Source organism: Myxine glutinosa, chromosome 5 (assembly GCF_964187855.1).
Source record: "Myxine glutinosa chromosome 5, kmMyxGlut1.1, whole genome shotgun sequence".
NCBI classification, from domain to species: domain Eukaryota; kingdom Metazoa; phylum Chordata; class Myxini; order Myxiniformes; family Myxinidae; genus Myxine; species Myxine glutinosa.
The window spans coordinates 179,064,707-179,080,914 of NC_136265.1; the positions used below are offsets into that span (position 1 = coordinate 179,064,707).

At 45.5% G+C, this 16,208-nt stretch overlaps 1 protein-coding gene across 2 annotated transcripts in view; it reads right to left on the minus strand.

Moving 5' to 3' along the window:
- LOC137426659 (large neutral amino acids transporter small subunit 2-like) overlaps window positions 1-16,208 on the minus strand; it is an 803,798-nt gene that overhangs the window by 532,661 nt on the left and 254,929 nt on the right. The gene's annotated exons all lie outside the window — the stretch shown is intronic.

Below are 16,208 nucleotides of genomic sequence, written 5' to 3' on the forward strand. Positions count from 1 at the left end.
TTTTGATTTTCCCCGATGAATCTCGAACAGTCGGGAACCTATCCCCCTTTTTCATCCATTTTAAATTCAGGCTGCAATGCAATAAAAAGTGAAAAAGTCAATGGGTGAATACTTTCTGAAGGCACTGTATCTTTTCATCTTGGTTGTGTTTTTATGTAATTTTTACTGATAACCTTAACTTATTATGGTGTTTTGTCCCTGGTGTTTGGCTAGGTAACTTTCCGAGCAAAATATGGTTGTTGATGGGGGATGACCCGAGATGCTGGTGAGCAGCCACCCTCCAGAGGTGCGAAAAGAGCAGGAGGACCTAAAAGACCCCAGGGACACAGAAGACTGCAAAGACTCGACAGACCCCAAGGACCCTAAAGGCCAAAAATATCCGGAGATTTTATCTCTTACACGAGCCTCGATTTTGAATACAAAAAAATATATATTCAAAAACAATTAAAACTACAACTGCCACTTTACAACTGCTGGCAGTGATGAATGGTTTACTCCGCCTTCCCGCTTTCATACCACCCCGCTTTTGATACAACCCCACTTTCATTGGAGGTGCTTTGACACAACCCCCTTGGATAAAACCCCGATACACACACACACACACACACACACACACACACACACACCCCCCCCCCCCTAACCCCACCCACACACATATCCACAAACACGCACCCCCCCTCTCCAACACTCACACCCCCATCCCCATCCCCCCCCCCCCACACATATCCACAAACATGCACATCCCCCCTACACCCACCCACACACACACACACACACACACACCCCCACCCCTGCCCCCCCACACACATACAACACCCCCCCTCCCCAACACTCACACCCCCATCCCCCCCCCCCCACACATATCCACAAACATGCACATCCCCCCTACACCCACCCACCCACACACACACACCCCCACCCCTGCCCCCCCACACACATACACACACCCCCACCCCTGCCCCCCCCAAACACACACACACCCCCACCCTGCCCCCCCACACAACCATTTCCCAGCCCACACACACACACACACACGCCCATTTCCCCCCCCCCCCCCCACACACACACATCCCCCACCCCAACACACACACACATATCCACAAACACGCACATCCCCCACCCCAACACACACACACACACACACACACACACACACACACACACACACACACACACACACACACACACACCAATTCCCCCCCCCCCCCACACATATACACACCCCCACCCCTGCCCCCCCTCCCACACACCCATTTCCCAGCCCACACACACACACACACACACGCCCATTCCCCCCCCCCCCCCACACACACACACACATATCCACAAACACGCACATATCCACAAACACGCACATCCCCCACCCCAACACACACACACATATCCACAAACACGCACATCCCTCACCCCAACACACACACACATATCCACAAACACGCACATCCCCCACCCCAAAACACACACACACATATCCACAAACACGCACATCCCCCACCCCAACACACACACACACATATCCACAAACACGCACATCCCCCACCCCAACACACACACACATATATCCACAAACACGCACATCCCCCACCCCAACACACACACACACACACACATATCCCCTCCAACCCCCCGCCCCCACACATACACACAAACCCACATACTTTTTGTATTATGATGTCAAAATTGAGGCAAGTGTATATTACATGACAAGTGTATGTATTTTTGAGCATGTGGGACTTGAAATAAAATTTTGAGACACAAAAAACATTTGTCTTTTTCCTTAGGTGTACAACATGTAAAAGTGGTCCAAATATCCCAGCATTGCACGATCCAGCACACTCATTTTAGGTCGTACAAGCTAATGTGGCCACTCATTCTTCTAGGAAGCATCCCCTGCACATGCTGGTCACGTTTAAAATTCACCTAAGTGTTCGTAAGTTCATCAATTAATAATAACGCGAATTGCGATTCACTGAGGTACCGGTAATTGTTCATATAAAAAATTTTTTTTTTTAAACAGACTTTTAAACCTTTATACGTATCCAACGTAACATTTTCTGAAACGTCTAAAAATAACACACTTTTACAGCATAAAAATAACATAAAATGTCTTTATTTTAAAAATAATAATAATAATAAACAAGGAACATTGCTGCAGATGCTCCTCGAATATACACCGCTCCAAAGGTGAAGTCCTTTTTATTCCACATCTGCAACAAAAGTGTGAACTTATTTCATATCAAAATATTAACAAAAATATTGGCAACATAGCTCTTATAAAGTTATATCTCTAACCACGATATTCATGAAATCGATGCTCACTTCATTTTCACTCAAACAATGCAGTCAACTCTGCTGTGTGAAATGCGATCTTTTTTTAAAAAGTCAGAATTTGGCGAAATCTGTTTCATTCGTTTGTTAATATACCTCAGCCATTGACAAATCTTAAATTAGAATTTTATTTGAGGTTCAAATTACCCCGTGAGATCGTGTCAAACGATGCCTGCACGTCTGTGCATGTGATAAATAATTAATTGCCCACACTCAGACTCTTCTTCTTCATGCAATAACAACTTCTAGCTTCCAGACCACACACCCAATCATCTTGAAATTTTGCACACTTGTTACTCTTCATTCAGGACGGCTACTAAAGCATGAAGTTTCACGTCGATAAATGAAGCGGTTCAAGAGATATAAATGTTTTTAATATTTACGTTTAATCAATGATATCTGCCAAACCACGTGACCGATCGCAAATTCCAAAATGACTACGGTAGACTGATATGCTGAACACATCTGTGAAGTTTCCCCTTGATTGGATCAAAACATGAGGGAGGAGCTAGGTATTAAAAGTTTATGCTTAAAAACGTCATAACTCTGAAACCATGTGACACATAACGTCATTCTCACTGACTTTTTTGTTCGTCATGGGTATGGGATTTTGCCTGCAAAGTTTGGCCTCGATCTGTTCAGACGTTTTGGAGAAAATGGGACTTTAGTGTTTTTTCAGACTTTTCACTCAAAACAATATGGCGGCCGTACCACGTGACCTACGTCATAATTACGATTAAAATGTTCTACAGGCCGAGTCCCTCCTATGGTGAAAATTTGCTCTCAATCGGTCCAATTATTGCAGAGGAAATGTTTTTTTTTAAGAAAAGTCTTTAAAATGGCAGGAGCCCCGAGTCACATGACTTCGTAAGACAAAATGTTGCATTTCTTCTTCTTTCAACAATAAAGACTTCTAGCTTCGAGACCGTAAAACCAATCATGTTGAAATTTCACACACTTGCTCCGCTTGATGAGATCAACAATGCATTAAAAATTCAAGTCGATCCATGCAGTGGTTCAAGAGATGCAAGCTTTTTAGGATTTCCTTCAATTATTTTTTGTGGCCAAACCATGCGACTTATCAAAACGTCTCAAGTATTATATAAACGTACCCCCATGGGGAACATTTGTGTAAAGTTTCCACTCGATATCTTTACAAATTATGGAGAAGATAGCATTTTTAGTTTATGCTTTAAAACGTCATAACTCTGAAACCATGCGATGTGACGCATGACATCATGATCACTGAGTTTTTTGTTTGTCATGGGTATGCGATTATGCATGCCAAGTTTGGGCTCGATCTGTTCAGCCGTTGCGGAGAAAAAGGGGTTTTCATGTTTTTCCGAAATACAATATGGTGGCAGAACCATGTGACGTATGACTTCGAAATTTTTTGCATTCTGAGTTTTTTTTAAATTAAGGATCTGAGAAAAAAATATCATTTTCATGGGAGCAACGATGTGTTTGACGAATTCTAACCTCTTAACGTTAGCATTTTTGATATACAAATATACACGTTTTTTGGTCCCATTGCAGAGTTCTTTAGAATGAGCCATGACTCAAATTTTTCCATTGAGCCGTTTCGGAGATATAGAGGGGCAAAGTTGAAGGTGTTTTCCAAGATGGCGCCCATACCACGTGACCTATGACGTCATAATTAGCCTTAAAAAAATTATACGTGCCGAGCCGATCATTTGATGAAAATTTCCTGTCAATCCGACCACCGGATGCTGAGATACTTAATTTTAAAGTTTTCAGAGGTGCAAAATAGGGTGGAAGAATAATAATAGCCTTACTATAATTCACCAAATGTCCGTCTGTCCGTTCGAAGGTACCGCAAAAACGGCTGAAACAATCGCAACGATATTTTCGGTGGGTAATCTTGGACCTCCTGGAGGTAAATAGGCTATATCGTTTTTCAAAATTTTCCAACTTTTCATTTTCCAGTTTTTCCAAACACGATGGAATAATATTTACCGCTATGAACAGTTACGTGGCTTTTATTGTATTCTACAAATACTGTTTAGATTTGGATGAGAATTACGAACCTGCAGCGAATCCGGAAGTGGACAGATGACAGCAATAGACCAGGAGCCCAGGGGGGTCAGCCTGGCTGAAAAGTTAGCCCATTTTCATGTATATAGCAATGGTCCATGTGCATGTCCATGTAAGGAAATGGACGTCTGCCGGGCACATTCTGGTGGATGTATCTCTTTGCTGATGACTCCACTCTCTGCCGCTCCATTCCTCTTCCCTCAGATCGGCAGTCTGCAGCCTCCTCACTCTCTGAAGACCTGGACAAAATCACAGACTGGTCAAACATGTGGAACATGTCTTTCAATCCTGACAAATCTCACACTCTTACTATGTCTCTCCGAAAAGATCGACTGGACAACCCTCCCATCTACTTTCTCAACAATCCTCTCCAAGAAGTTCTGTCGCTCAAGCTTTTGGGTCTCACCATCTGCCATGATCTTTCTTGGGAAAACCACATTTCCAAGCTGGCCTCCAAAGCCAGTCGCCGACTGGGCATCCTCCGTCGTGCGAAGTCCTTCCTAGGCACACCTGAGCTCCTCACCACATACAAGGCTTTCATAGAGCCTTGTATGTGGTGAGGAATACTGTTCCAAACTTTGCAGCTCAATGGAATACTGTTCTCCCCTATGGGCTGGTGCTCCTGCCTCACACCTGGCTCGGCTTCACGCTGTTGAATCCAAAGCTTTCAGAATCATTGGAATCTCCCACGATGAAGCTATCTCTGAGGGCCTTTCACTCACTCACCGCAGGCAGGTAGGTGGTCTTTCTGTCTTCTACCGACTCCTCTCCGGCCTTGCTCCCCCAGCTCTCTCTGTGCTCTGTCCCCCAAATATTCCTACAGGTCGCACAAGATCTGCCAGCCACCCTCTGATGGTTAAACTGCCGAAATCTCGGCTCTCTGCTCACCTTCACTCTTTCATTCCTCTTTTCTCCCGCCTCTGGAACAAACTCCCACACTCACTTCAATCACACTCCTCCCTCCAGGTCTTCAAAACAGCTGTTCACCACCATCTCTTATCTTCCCCCATCCAAAACCTTGATCTTTTCTACCCCCACTAAGTCACCCCAGATCCACCTTGTTTTAAATTCCAACTTCTTTCCTGGAAGTCTTGGCAGTGTCCATATGTTTTATACCTCTCCCACCCTCCCCCCCCCTTCCCATGCCTCCCCCCCAAAGCCCTCTCCCTCCCACAGTTCTCTCGATGTCTCCATGTCTCTCGGTCCCTGCTCTCAAATGTTGTGTTTGTGTCCTTCCCCCTCTCTCCCCATCTTGTCTACCGCTCCCGATGTTATTTGTTTTGTGTGTCTGTTTGTCTTTCGGTGTGATTAATGTTCGCTCTTTCACGAGCCTCGATCTTGTATACAAAAAAAAAAAAAAAAAAAAAAAAAAAAATTTTTATCCTCAAAAATATTTTGGTTGTTGAATTAATTGACTTGATATTCAAGTCCTCTTCAAATTTCAAGTCAATCCAATGAGTTGATCTTTGGCCTATGTTGACCTTTTAGTTTGTGTTGAGACCTCAAAAATAATTGGTTGTTGAATTCAATGACCAAATAATCACATTAGATGAAAATTGATGATTTTAGAAATGCGGTGTATGTTGACCTTTTGGCCTTTGTTGACCTCATAAGGAATTAGTGGTTGAGTTCAGTGACCTATTATGAAATCAAATTCAGTGACAAATCCTCTTGAAATTCAAAATCAATCAGATGAAAATTGAAGATTTTAGGACGAACTTAGGACCATTCGTGACGAACCCGTACCATTCGTGACGTTTTGTGAAGATTGGTTTAAAATTGTGACCTGCAGATGATTGATAGACAGGCAGACAGACAGAAAGAATAACGTACGCGACCAGCCAATATACAGTGCTGTACTTGAAAAATCTTCGATTTTCACAAGTAACAAACAAGAAAGATGTAAAGACAGTGAAGGTAGGCCGGCGTTACACATGATATCAGAACCTTCCCTTTCACTCTTCTTAAAATATTCCTGTCTGCCATTCCACACTCCACCCTCCTCCAGGCATTCGTACCCACCTGAATCCTCTTCCGCACCTCTGCCTCTGACTTACCATCCACGCTCACTGTTCCCCCCAGATACTCAAACCTATTTCCTGATCTGATCTCTTTCTCTTCCAACCTGATATTCAATTATCTTCTCTGCTGTCCATCCCACATCACCTCCATCTTCTCATGGAGATGATGCAAATCCTCAATGTAAATGTGTGTCATATAGCGCCACCTCCAGGTGGGAGAGGGTATTACAAGTCCCAGTCTTTGCAGTACAGTATAGTACAGTCGTGTTCCTGTCCCCACCTTTTCCAGTGCATTGAGATGTTTTGGTATTTTAGAGGTAATTTGAATTACACATTTGATTAAGAATAATAACATAAACTCCTTGGCTGCTGCACAAATATCATATGTTGTAATCGTTTTTGCGCATTGTAGATAGGTCGAAGGTGTTATCATGTGGACCTTTTGTTTTCTCTTCCAGGTTGCTTTGAAGAAAGCGATATATGTGAAGGGGAACGACGACGTAAGTTTGTGTGAATGTGGAGACAACTGTGTTTTAATTGCTGAACCAACAGTTCAATGTACCTCGGAACTGTCTTGATAGAACTTTTGATGTGCTGGATCCTTGTCGATTGGCCCATGATGATGTGAGTCCCCCTGTGTGAGTTACAACTTTGTGGGTGCAGCTACGGGGTAAGTTTACCTTTTATACAGGTTTTCTTTTCTTCTTTTGTAGCTGTTGGAAGAAGCTCAGATGTTGCGGCGACTTGACCATCCACACATTGGTAAGTTTGGATTTCACTCAAACTTATTGCAATATGCACTATGACGTCACTCGAGTGAGTGCATACCTCCGCCAGGTTGAACCTTTTACATTTTCTATTCCATTGATAGGCCGGATCTGGATCCAGACCTCCAAAATCGAATGAGCTTGTTCTTGTCACCAACCCAACTCATCCACCAAGTGTTGTCCAAATCTGTCCGTGGATTGAAGCATGGACCAAATGTGGATTGAATAAAGATTGCTGGAACGGACGGAGTGGGAATTGTTGGAACGAACCGAATGGGAATTGAAAGAAACAGACAGTTTGAATTGGGGAGACACCACACTGGGAATACATCGACAAACTAACTTCAACGCATGTTCCCATTCCTGAACCCCTTCGACCAGCGGTTCTCAAACCTTTTTGGACTACCGCCCCCTTCTGCCCTCTTGGACCGGCCCAATGCCCCCCTTGTCCTATCGTTCGTGGTCGGACACCCAGAATTTATGTAGAGAGGAAGCAAAAATAACAGAAGCCAAATATTTTCTGAATAATATTTTACTTTATTTTACTTTACTTTTTATTTTATTTTGCACGACCTACAATGTTTCAGCAGAACAGGTCCAGGTGAGGCAAACTGGGAATCTGTTATCACAGGCCCAAATACCGTTAGTGTGCAGGGTGGGCCTGGTGACTCGCTGCGAGATTACGAACGTCTGGCTCCATCTCAGTGAGGTAGAGACGCAGATCGCCCCTCTTGGTAATGTCAAGGCGGTTTCGATACTTGGTCAGCAGCACCATCCCGGTGCTGAACCCTCTAACAACGAGTTATGATGCGGGGAACGCCATCAGCAGCAGTTCTGCCTCTGTCCACATTACGGGGTATTCGCCCCGCTCCAGAATCCAGAATTTGCCGTATTCATGCTGCGAGAATCTTGCCTTCGCCTCATCGTCATTGTGGAGGTTGATAATTTCGTCCTGTAATTCGCGCTTCACATCTTGAATGTCACATTTTAATGGGTTCATCACCCATGCTGGCACCGACAGTTCTCGCATGTCTCTGAAACGCTGCTCCACATCTCCACGAATCTTCTCAAGGTGATTGCAATAAACGAGCAGCTCTTCATCAGAAACAGCAGTTTCCTTTGCCAACCGGGGAAAGTGGTACATATCTCTGCGGCCGAGGGTTTCCCTGTGCAGCGTCGCCTTGGTTACGAACGCGCCGATCACTTTCTTTGCTTTAATCAGCGTCATATGGTCACCCTGGAGCTGTTTGTTGACATTATTCAGTGTACTGAATATGTCCGTGAGGTAAGCCACATCATGCTCGATCGCATTCACTTTCTCCGATAGCTCCGGATCAATTTCCGACAGAAACTCGACCGCTGTTGAGAAGAGGGCCTGGAAACGGGTCAAACCTAAAACCTACACGACATCAGCGAATATGTGATCATAAAAACCATGCGGAGGGGGAAAGAATGTGGTCGTTGATTGGATGGCCAATTTGCCGAATGGCGCCGGGTGACCTGTTCAGACTGCAGGAAGCCCAATGAGCGCTCCGAATCATTGCCAGCGCCCCCCTACCGCCCGTGGACTCTCGAGCGCCCCCCTGAAAGTTCCCAACGCCCATTGGGGGGCGGTAGGGACCACTTTGAGAACCTATACCTTAGACAATGGGCAAAGGTGCACCTTTACCTGGACTAAGAAATCACTATCCTGGGATTCCTATAGTGCACATGGATATTGTGCACTATCCCTATCCCTCATTGATACATTTTCCAAATCCACAGCAATATCCGGTACATATTTTTTGGCCATTTCTATCAATGATGAAGAATCGCTTTAGAAATTAAACTTTCTCGTATCTGGATCCGGATCTTCACTAAAAAGAATTTTAAAAAAAGACCTTAGGATCCCAAGGCCGCCGCCCGAACCATTAGGCCAACACCAGTGCCAGTGATAACTCGCCCACTCTTCATGAAGGACCCCGTGGGATCCTCAACGCACACGGACTCATGTCCGCAGATGGGATGCCGGTTTAACGTCCATCCGAGGGACAGCACACAGAATCACCTGTGAAACACGAACTTGTCACACTGTTGATCAGTTGTCATCGGAAGGGTCACACGAAATTCATGTGTTCATCATGAATGTTTAAAGGTGTTTAACTTTGGACGAGTTTCTTTATGCCATCTTAACTTGTGCTCCGCCATGCTGTTTCCTGACAGTGAAGCTGATTGGGGTGCATCAAGATCAGATCTCGAAGGAAGTGGTCATCGCCATGGATTATGTTGCTGCAGGTGAGGTTTCTGAAGTTGTTTTGGGAAGTGGTTTGGGAAGTGGTTTGGGAAGTGGTTTGGACAATTGGTTTGGGAAGTGGTTTGGACAAGTGGTTTTGAGAAGTGGTTTGGGAAGTGGTTTGGGAATGGTTTGGTTTGGGAAACCACATGAGAAGTGGTTTGGTCTCTTGACTTTATAGGCCTCACCATCAGCCATGGTAGTGCAGTGGTTACCTGGCGAAATTCACCTTAATTGGTAAAATCATGATAGAAACATGAAATTTGGTGGAAATGTTCATTATTATATGTAGAACTACAAATCACTGGTACCCAGGAGAGCAACCAATGAGAACCGCATCAAATTGGCCACCATTTCCAAGATGGCCACCAAATGTATAACAAGTAGCTATTTTACAATCTTTATGGAGTTGTGTTTCTGGAAAACGATTCAAACACATTCTCCCCTCCATCACCTCAAGCAGGGATGCACCTCCATCTCGAGTCATCCTCCATCCTTCCTTTTCCTATCTCCGTGAACCCTCTTTTCACTCGACTCACTTCCAGTTCCTCCCCTTTCTCTTCCTCTCTTGTTCTCCCTCACTCCTCTTCCTCTTCATCCGCTCCTTATGTCCAACTGTGACCGTCTGTCAGTTTTCTTTTCCATGACCTTCGATTTTGCAAACAAAATTTATCTTCATTGTTTTGTTTATCGTTCCTCCCCTTGTTCCTCTTCTCGTGTTTTGTTAAAAATCAATGATCTCATTGCCCTTGTATGTTTGTGTTCGATGCGTGCAGGTTCGCTCGATCACCAACTTGTTTTACAGAGGATATTCTCCTTACCTAAAGCGTGGTGGGTCATGAAGCAGGTGAGCTGACACATCTTTCAGCCTCAGTGTGATGTTGACGTGTGAAATATGGCAGAAAACATTGAACTCGAAATTGTAAAATCTGCCTCCATGTTTTAATATTCTACCTCCACCTTCCAGATGGCTTCTGCTTTTACGTACTTGCACAACAAGAACATTGTGCACCGGGATATAAAGGTAACCAACGGCACCACCATGGACCGTGATATGTCCTGTGTAACACGGCGATCAAATATATATTTTCTTTGGGCAGCACAGCAAGGAAGGAATGGAGTGGGAAGTGGAGAAGGGAGGAAATAACAAAATGTATATCTTTGTATAATTACCAACAAGGGGGGGGGGGGGGGGGTGGCGGTCACATGTCCACCCCATTTCTGCTCATCACACAATTCATCAGACCTTTCTGTGAAGGTGTGTGCCATACTGAACCACCCACTGTCGGAGTGTGTATTTCATCTTTACATCTCGATTCATGGCGACATTGTGAACATGTTATTGCACATTTTCCCCATGAAGATTGCCCATTTCTCTGATAATGATTCCCCTCCTGCTCATCTGTTGCACCTCTCTCCCTGCACTCTCAAAATTGGCCTTCCTCACATCTACTATCCTCATTCTGCATTCTCAAACCGAATTCCCTTGCACACGCTATGTTATGCCTATGGTCACCTGTCCATTAATGCTGTTCTACCTCAACCTTCTCCACCACATTCTTGTTCTCCACCACACTCATGAGAGGTCTAACACTCCACTCCTCGTGCGATTATCTACATACTGAATGAAAAAGCAATCCTGGACGAGATCGACAAATTGCTCATCTGTCCTTTCCCTGTTCCTGAACCCAATCTATTTCTGGCAAATTAAAATCATCCCCAATCAATCCCCTTCCCATAACACATTCCTTTCGGAACTCTTCATTAATCTTTCTTCCGACGCACCAGGAGCCTGATATGTACGTACCTAACTATTCTTCCATCCCCAATATCTATCCACACAGAACCCTCGCCATTAATTCCCTCCTTCAAATCGCCACTTTATTAGTCCCCTACCGGTGTACACCGGAGGGGACTATAGGTTTTCACTCCGTCCCTCCGTCTGTCAGTCCGTCAGTCCGTCAGTCCGTCAGTCCGTCAGTCCGTCAGTCCGTCACGCAAAGAACAGTTTTCCGGACTTTTTTTCTGAACGCTTAATGCTAATGATTTCAAATTTGGCACATGGTTTCCACATGATAAGTTACAGGTCAGGTTCGAACTTCACGACGTTTCGATCATTTTTGACAAAGTTATGGCACTTTGAACTTTGGGAGTTCTGATAATTCTGATGATCCTTAACTCAGTGCCATTTTAAGTTTTAATTTCCTTTAAAAACCAATTTCTCTGCAATAATAGGACCGATTGAGATCAAATTTTCACCGTAGGAGGGACTCGGTCTGTGGAATATTGTAATGGTAATTATGACGTCACAGGTCACGTGGTTCAGCCGCCATATTGTTTTTCGTGAAAACACGAAAAACCCTTTTTCTCTGCAACGGCTGAACAGATCGAGGCCAACCTTTGCAGGCAGAATCGCATACCCATGACGAACAAAAAAGTCAGCGAGCATGACGTCATGCATCACATGGTTTCAGAGTTATGACGTTTTTAAGCATGCACCTTTAAAACTGAGCTCATCCCTCATTTTTGATCCATTCGAGGGGAAACTTCACAAATCTGTTCAGCATGTCAGTCTACTAAAATGTCCTTTTGGAATTTGCGATAGGGCACGTGGTTTGGCAGATATCGTTAATTAAACGAAAATATTTTTAAAAAATGGATATCTCTTGAATCGCTAGTACCTCAGACCGTGAGTTGGTAATTATATCATTCACACAGTGCAATACGTACAGGCCGCTCCACGGAGCGACCATGCAGGCTTATCAACGAGGCGAGGCGTGACACACATGTGTCTCAGCATACCTCAGATCAAGTTTGAAAACCAGCATCAACCGTGCATAAATTGCATATTCGATAATTTTTGACAAAGTTATGGCACTTTGAACTTTGGTAGGGGACATGTATTGCAGCGCAATACTCAGAATGCTTGTCTTCATATGATATGGTATTGTTCTTCACCTACATTGCTACACCTCCTGCTATTTTCTCTTTCCTGTCACACCTCTACATCTGTGGCCTTCTCGTCCTTTCCTCGAGCTAAACCAAGTCTCACTGACTGCGACTCTTTCGTTTGTTCTCTTTGGACATACTCTCGCTTCAAGCTCCTCCACATGATTGGACTAGCAAAGGTACCTGTCTTAGCTGGGCAACGCAAAGTCACTTCGTGATGAGAATATTTAGGTGGGGAAAGAGGAGGGGAAAGAAGAGGGTGAGCTGAGGTGGGGAGAGAGAAGAGGGTAGGGAGGAGGGTTTTGGTGAGTGAGTAGAAAGAAGAGAGGGTGGTAAAGGGAAGGGGAGGGGGTGGAGAGGGAGAGGGAAGGAAGGGGGAAGACAGGCAGGGGGGGGCGAGGAGTGGGGGAAGGGGAGAGCAGGAATACGGGAAATGGGGAGCAGAAAGACAGGGAGGCAGGATCAAGAGGGAGCAGGTGGACAGGGGAGAGCAGGGGGACAGGGAGGAGAGAGCAGGAGGATGGTGAGAGGGGAGAACAAGAGGGAGGAGTGGTGGGCAGCGAGGGGGTGAGCATGAGCAAGTGTGCATACCTCTCGCACAACATGATTGTCCCGTTGCTTTTAATCCCCTATTTTATTTTGCCTTGTAACTCCTGGGATGTCCCCACGGAGTCGCAAGCCACACTGTATCACGGATATCAGGAGCGAATCCAGGAATTTAAAGACAGGGGGTGGGGGGGGGGGGGGGTGGGAGAGGGAGGACGCACCAGGTCATGGTGCTGAAAGGAGGCATGGTGTGGGGAGAGACGTCTAAGGGTCCTTCTCCAGGATATTTTAAAAGATTCATCGTCAGAAATTATATTTGCTGCATTCTCGGAAGTTTCTGCAGTTCCTTGCGTTCCTCCCTGGGCCAACAGTTCAGCGTATTCGCGATGACTGACGGGCCAAAGTGGCAAACTGGTGAGTGGACTTCTCCAGCCGGAATCCTTCGTTAAAACAACAATGACCGCACTGTGGTCACAATCTGTGACAAAATCAAGTAACGGGCCGATTGTGAAACACGCATTTAAAGCACTCTGAAAAGATGAACACCATGATTGGGAAACACATTTAATGCGTTATTGAAAGATTCCCTCAATACCTCTCATCACGTGTGTGTCTTGCAAACGCACGCATAATTGACTCGCACATGGAGAAAGTTAAATGGTGCCACCAACATGTATCTGCCACTGGACTGCATCAAATATAACAGCATATAACCTGTCATCGAAAATCCAAAGGGGGGGCAGGGAGAGGGGTTGTGCACCCCTTGCACCCCCATCTCCCTCTATGGATCCACCTATGATCACCAGGGCAGCCAAGTGGCTTAAACATTAGAGTTGTTTTTTCTGTAAGTATATTTTTTATAGGTATGTATATATATATATATATATTTTGTATACAAGATCGAGGCTCATGTAAGAGCTAACATTAATGACAAAAAAACAAATGGACACATAAGACATAATAAAGGGAGTGGGAGACAAGATGGGGAGAGAGTGGGGAAGCACACAAGTACAACATTTGAGAGCAGGGACATTGGGAGATCTGTGGGAGGGAGAGGGCTTGGGGGGAGGAGGCATGGGAAGGGGGGTGCTGGTGGGAGAGGTAAAAACCACATGGACACAGCACAGACTTCCAGGAAAGAAGTCGGTATTTCAGAAAAGTGGATCTGTGGTGAATTATCGGGGGTAGAAAACATCAAGGTTTTGGATGGGGGAAGATAAGAGATGGTGGTGAACAGCTGTTTTGAAGACCTGTAGGGAGAAGTGGGATTGAAGAGAGTGAGGGAGTTTGTTCCAGAGGCGGGAGTAAAGAGGAATGAAAGGGGAAAGGTGAATAGAGAGTCTTGATTTTGGCAGTTTAACCATAAGAGGGTTGCAGGCAGATCTTGTGAGACCTGTAGGAATATTTGGGCCACAGAGCAAAGACAGGGCTGGGGGGAGAGCGGGTCTAGGCCAGAGAGGATTTGGTAGAAGATGGAAAGACCACCAACATGCCTGTGGTGAGTGAGTCAAAGGCCCTCAGAATCAGCTTCATCGCGGAAGATTCCAATGATTCTGAACGTTTTGGTTTCAACAGCGTGAAGCCGAGCTAGGTGTGACGCAGGAGCACCAGCCCAGAAGGGAGAGCAGAATTCCATTGAGCTGCGGGTGAAAGCCTTGTATGTGGTGAGGAGCTCAGGTGTGCCAAGGAACGACTTCGCACGACGGAGGATGCCCAGTCGCTGACTGGCTTTGGAGGCCAGCTTGGAAATGTGGTTTTCCCAGGAAAGATCATGGCAGATAGTGAGACCCAAGAGCTTGACTGACAGAACTTCTTGGAGAGGAGTGTTGAGAAAGTAGATGGGAGGGTTGTCCAGACAGTCTTTTTGGAGAGACATAGTGAGAGTGTGAGATTTGTCAGGATTGAAAGACATGTTCCACTTGTTTGACCAGTCTGTGATTTTGTCCAGGACTGCAGAGAGTGAGGAGGCTGCAAACTGCCGATCTGAGGGATGAGGTTTGGAGCAGCAGAGAGTGGAGTGATCAGCAAAGAGATATAAAGGATATTCCACAGAGTCGGAGAGATCATTGATGAAGACCAGAAAAAGCACAGGACCCAGAACACTGCCTTGGGGAACTCCAGCCTGAACAGGAAGGGGAAATGAAAGAAATCCATTCAGGGCCACACGTTGACTACGACCAGAGAGGAAGTCCGCAAGCCATGTGTGGAGATTTCCATGGATACCATAGGAGGAGAGTTTGGTGAGCAGAGCAGGGTGCCAGACCGTATTGAAGGCACGTGATTTGTCAAGGGAGACAGCTCTAATTTCCTGTTCGATAATTGAGGACCTCCATCCGTTGTTGAGACAGCAGAATCAGCATGTCCAGAGTAGAGTGACCTGGTCTGAATACAACTTGATGATCAGAGATCAAGCCATTGGAGAAGAGGAAGGATTTAATATCCGAAGCAATGATTGATTCCATGACTTTTCTCATAATTGGGAGCAGGCTGATTGGTCTGCAGGTGCAAGGGTCTGTTTTTGCACCTTCTTGTGTAAAGCGGTAATGTTGGCTGATTTCCAAGCTGATGGCAGATTAACTTGAGCAAAAGAGAGGATGAAGAGAACAGAGAGAGGGTGTGAAGGAGCGGCAGAGCAGGATTTTAGGACCCGTGGGCTGATGCCGTTTGGTCCAGTTGCAGAATCAGAGTCGAGGATTGACAGAAACTCTCCACCTTGTCAGGAGAGAAGGACACAGAGTCCAGGAGCAGCTGGGTACGACTGGGTACGGTGGGTACAGAGAGAGGCCGGTTTGGGATACAAGATTCTGAGGCAAACACAGAGTTGAGGCATTCAGCTTTTTCACGTGCAGTGTCAGCTGTGTAGCCGTTTGAGGTAGAGTGGATGGAGGGGGGAACAAACACCAGAAACAGATTTGACAAGACACCACCAGGATTTGGAAGAGGGAGACAGGTTTGAGAGTTCACTCTTGAGAGTGGAGAGATATTGTTTCCTAGCACTCCTGAGGGTAGACACAAAATTTTTCCGAGCTTTGTGAAAGGAAATGAGATTGCCTTCCGTTGGATTTGCCTTCCAGGAGGCGAAGGCAAGTTGTTTCAGGGCAACTGCCTCACCACAAGATTCTGTGTACCATGGACGGAAAGAAGGGTTTGACAACTGAAGACGAGATGGGATAAATATGTTCATGTGAGAGAGCAATTTACTTTGGAAGAATTCCCAGGATGAGTTGATGTCAGAGGCAGTATGGATGGGAGACCAGTCCAGATGATTGA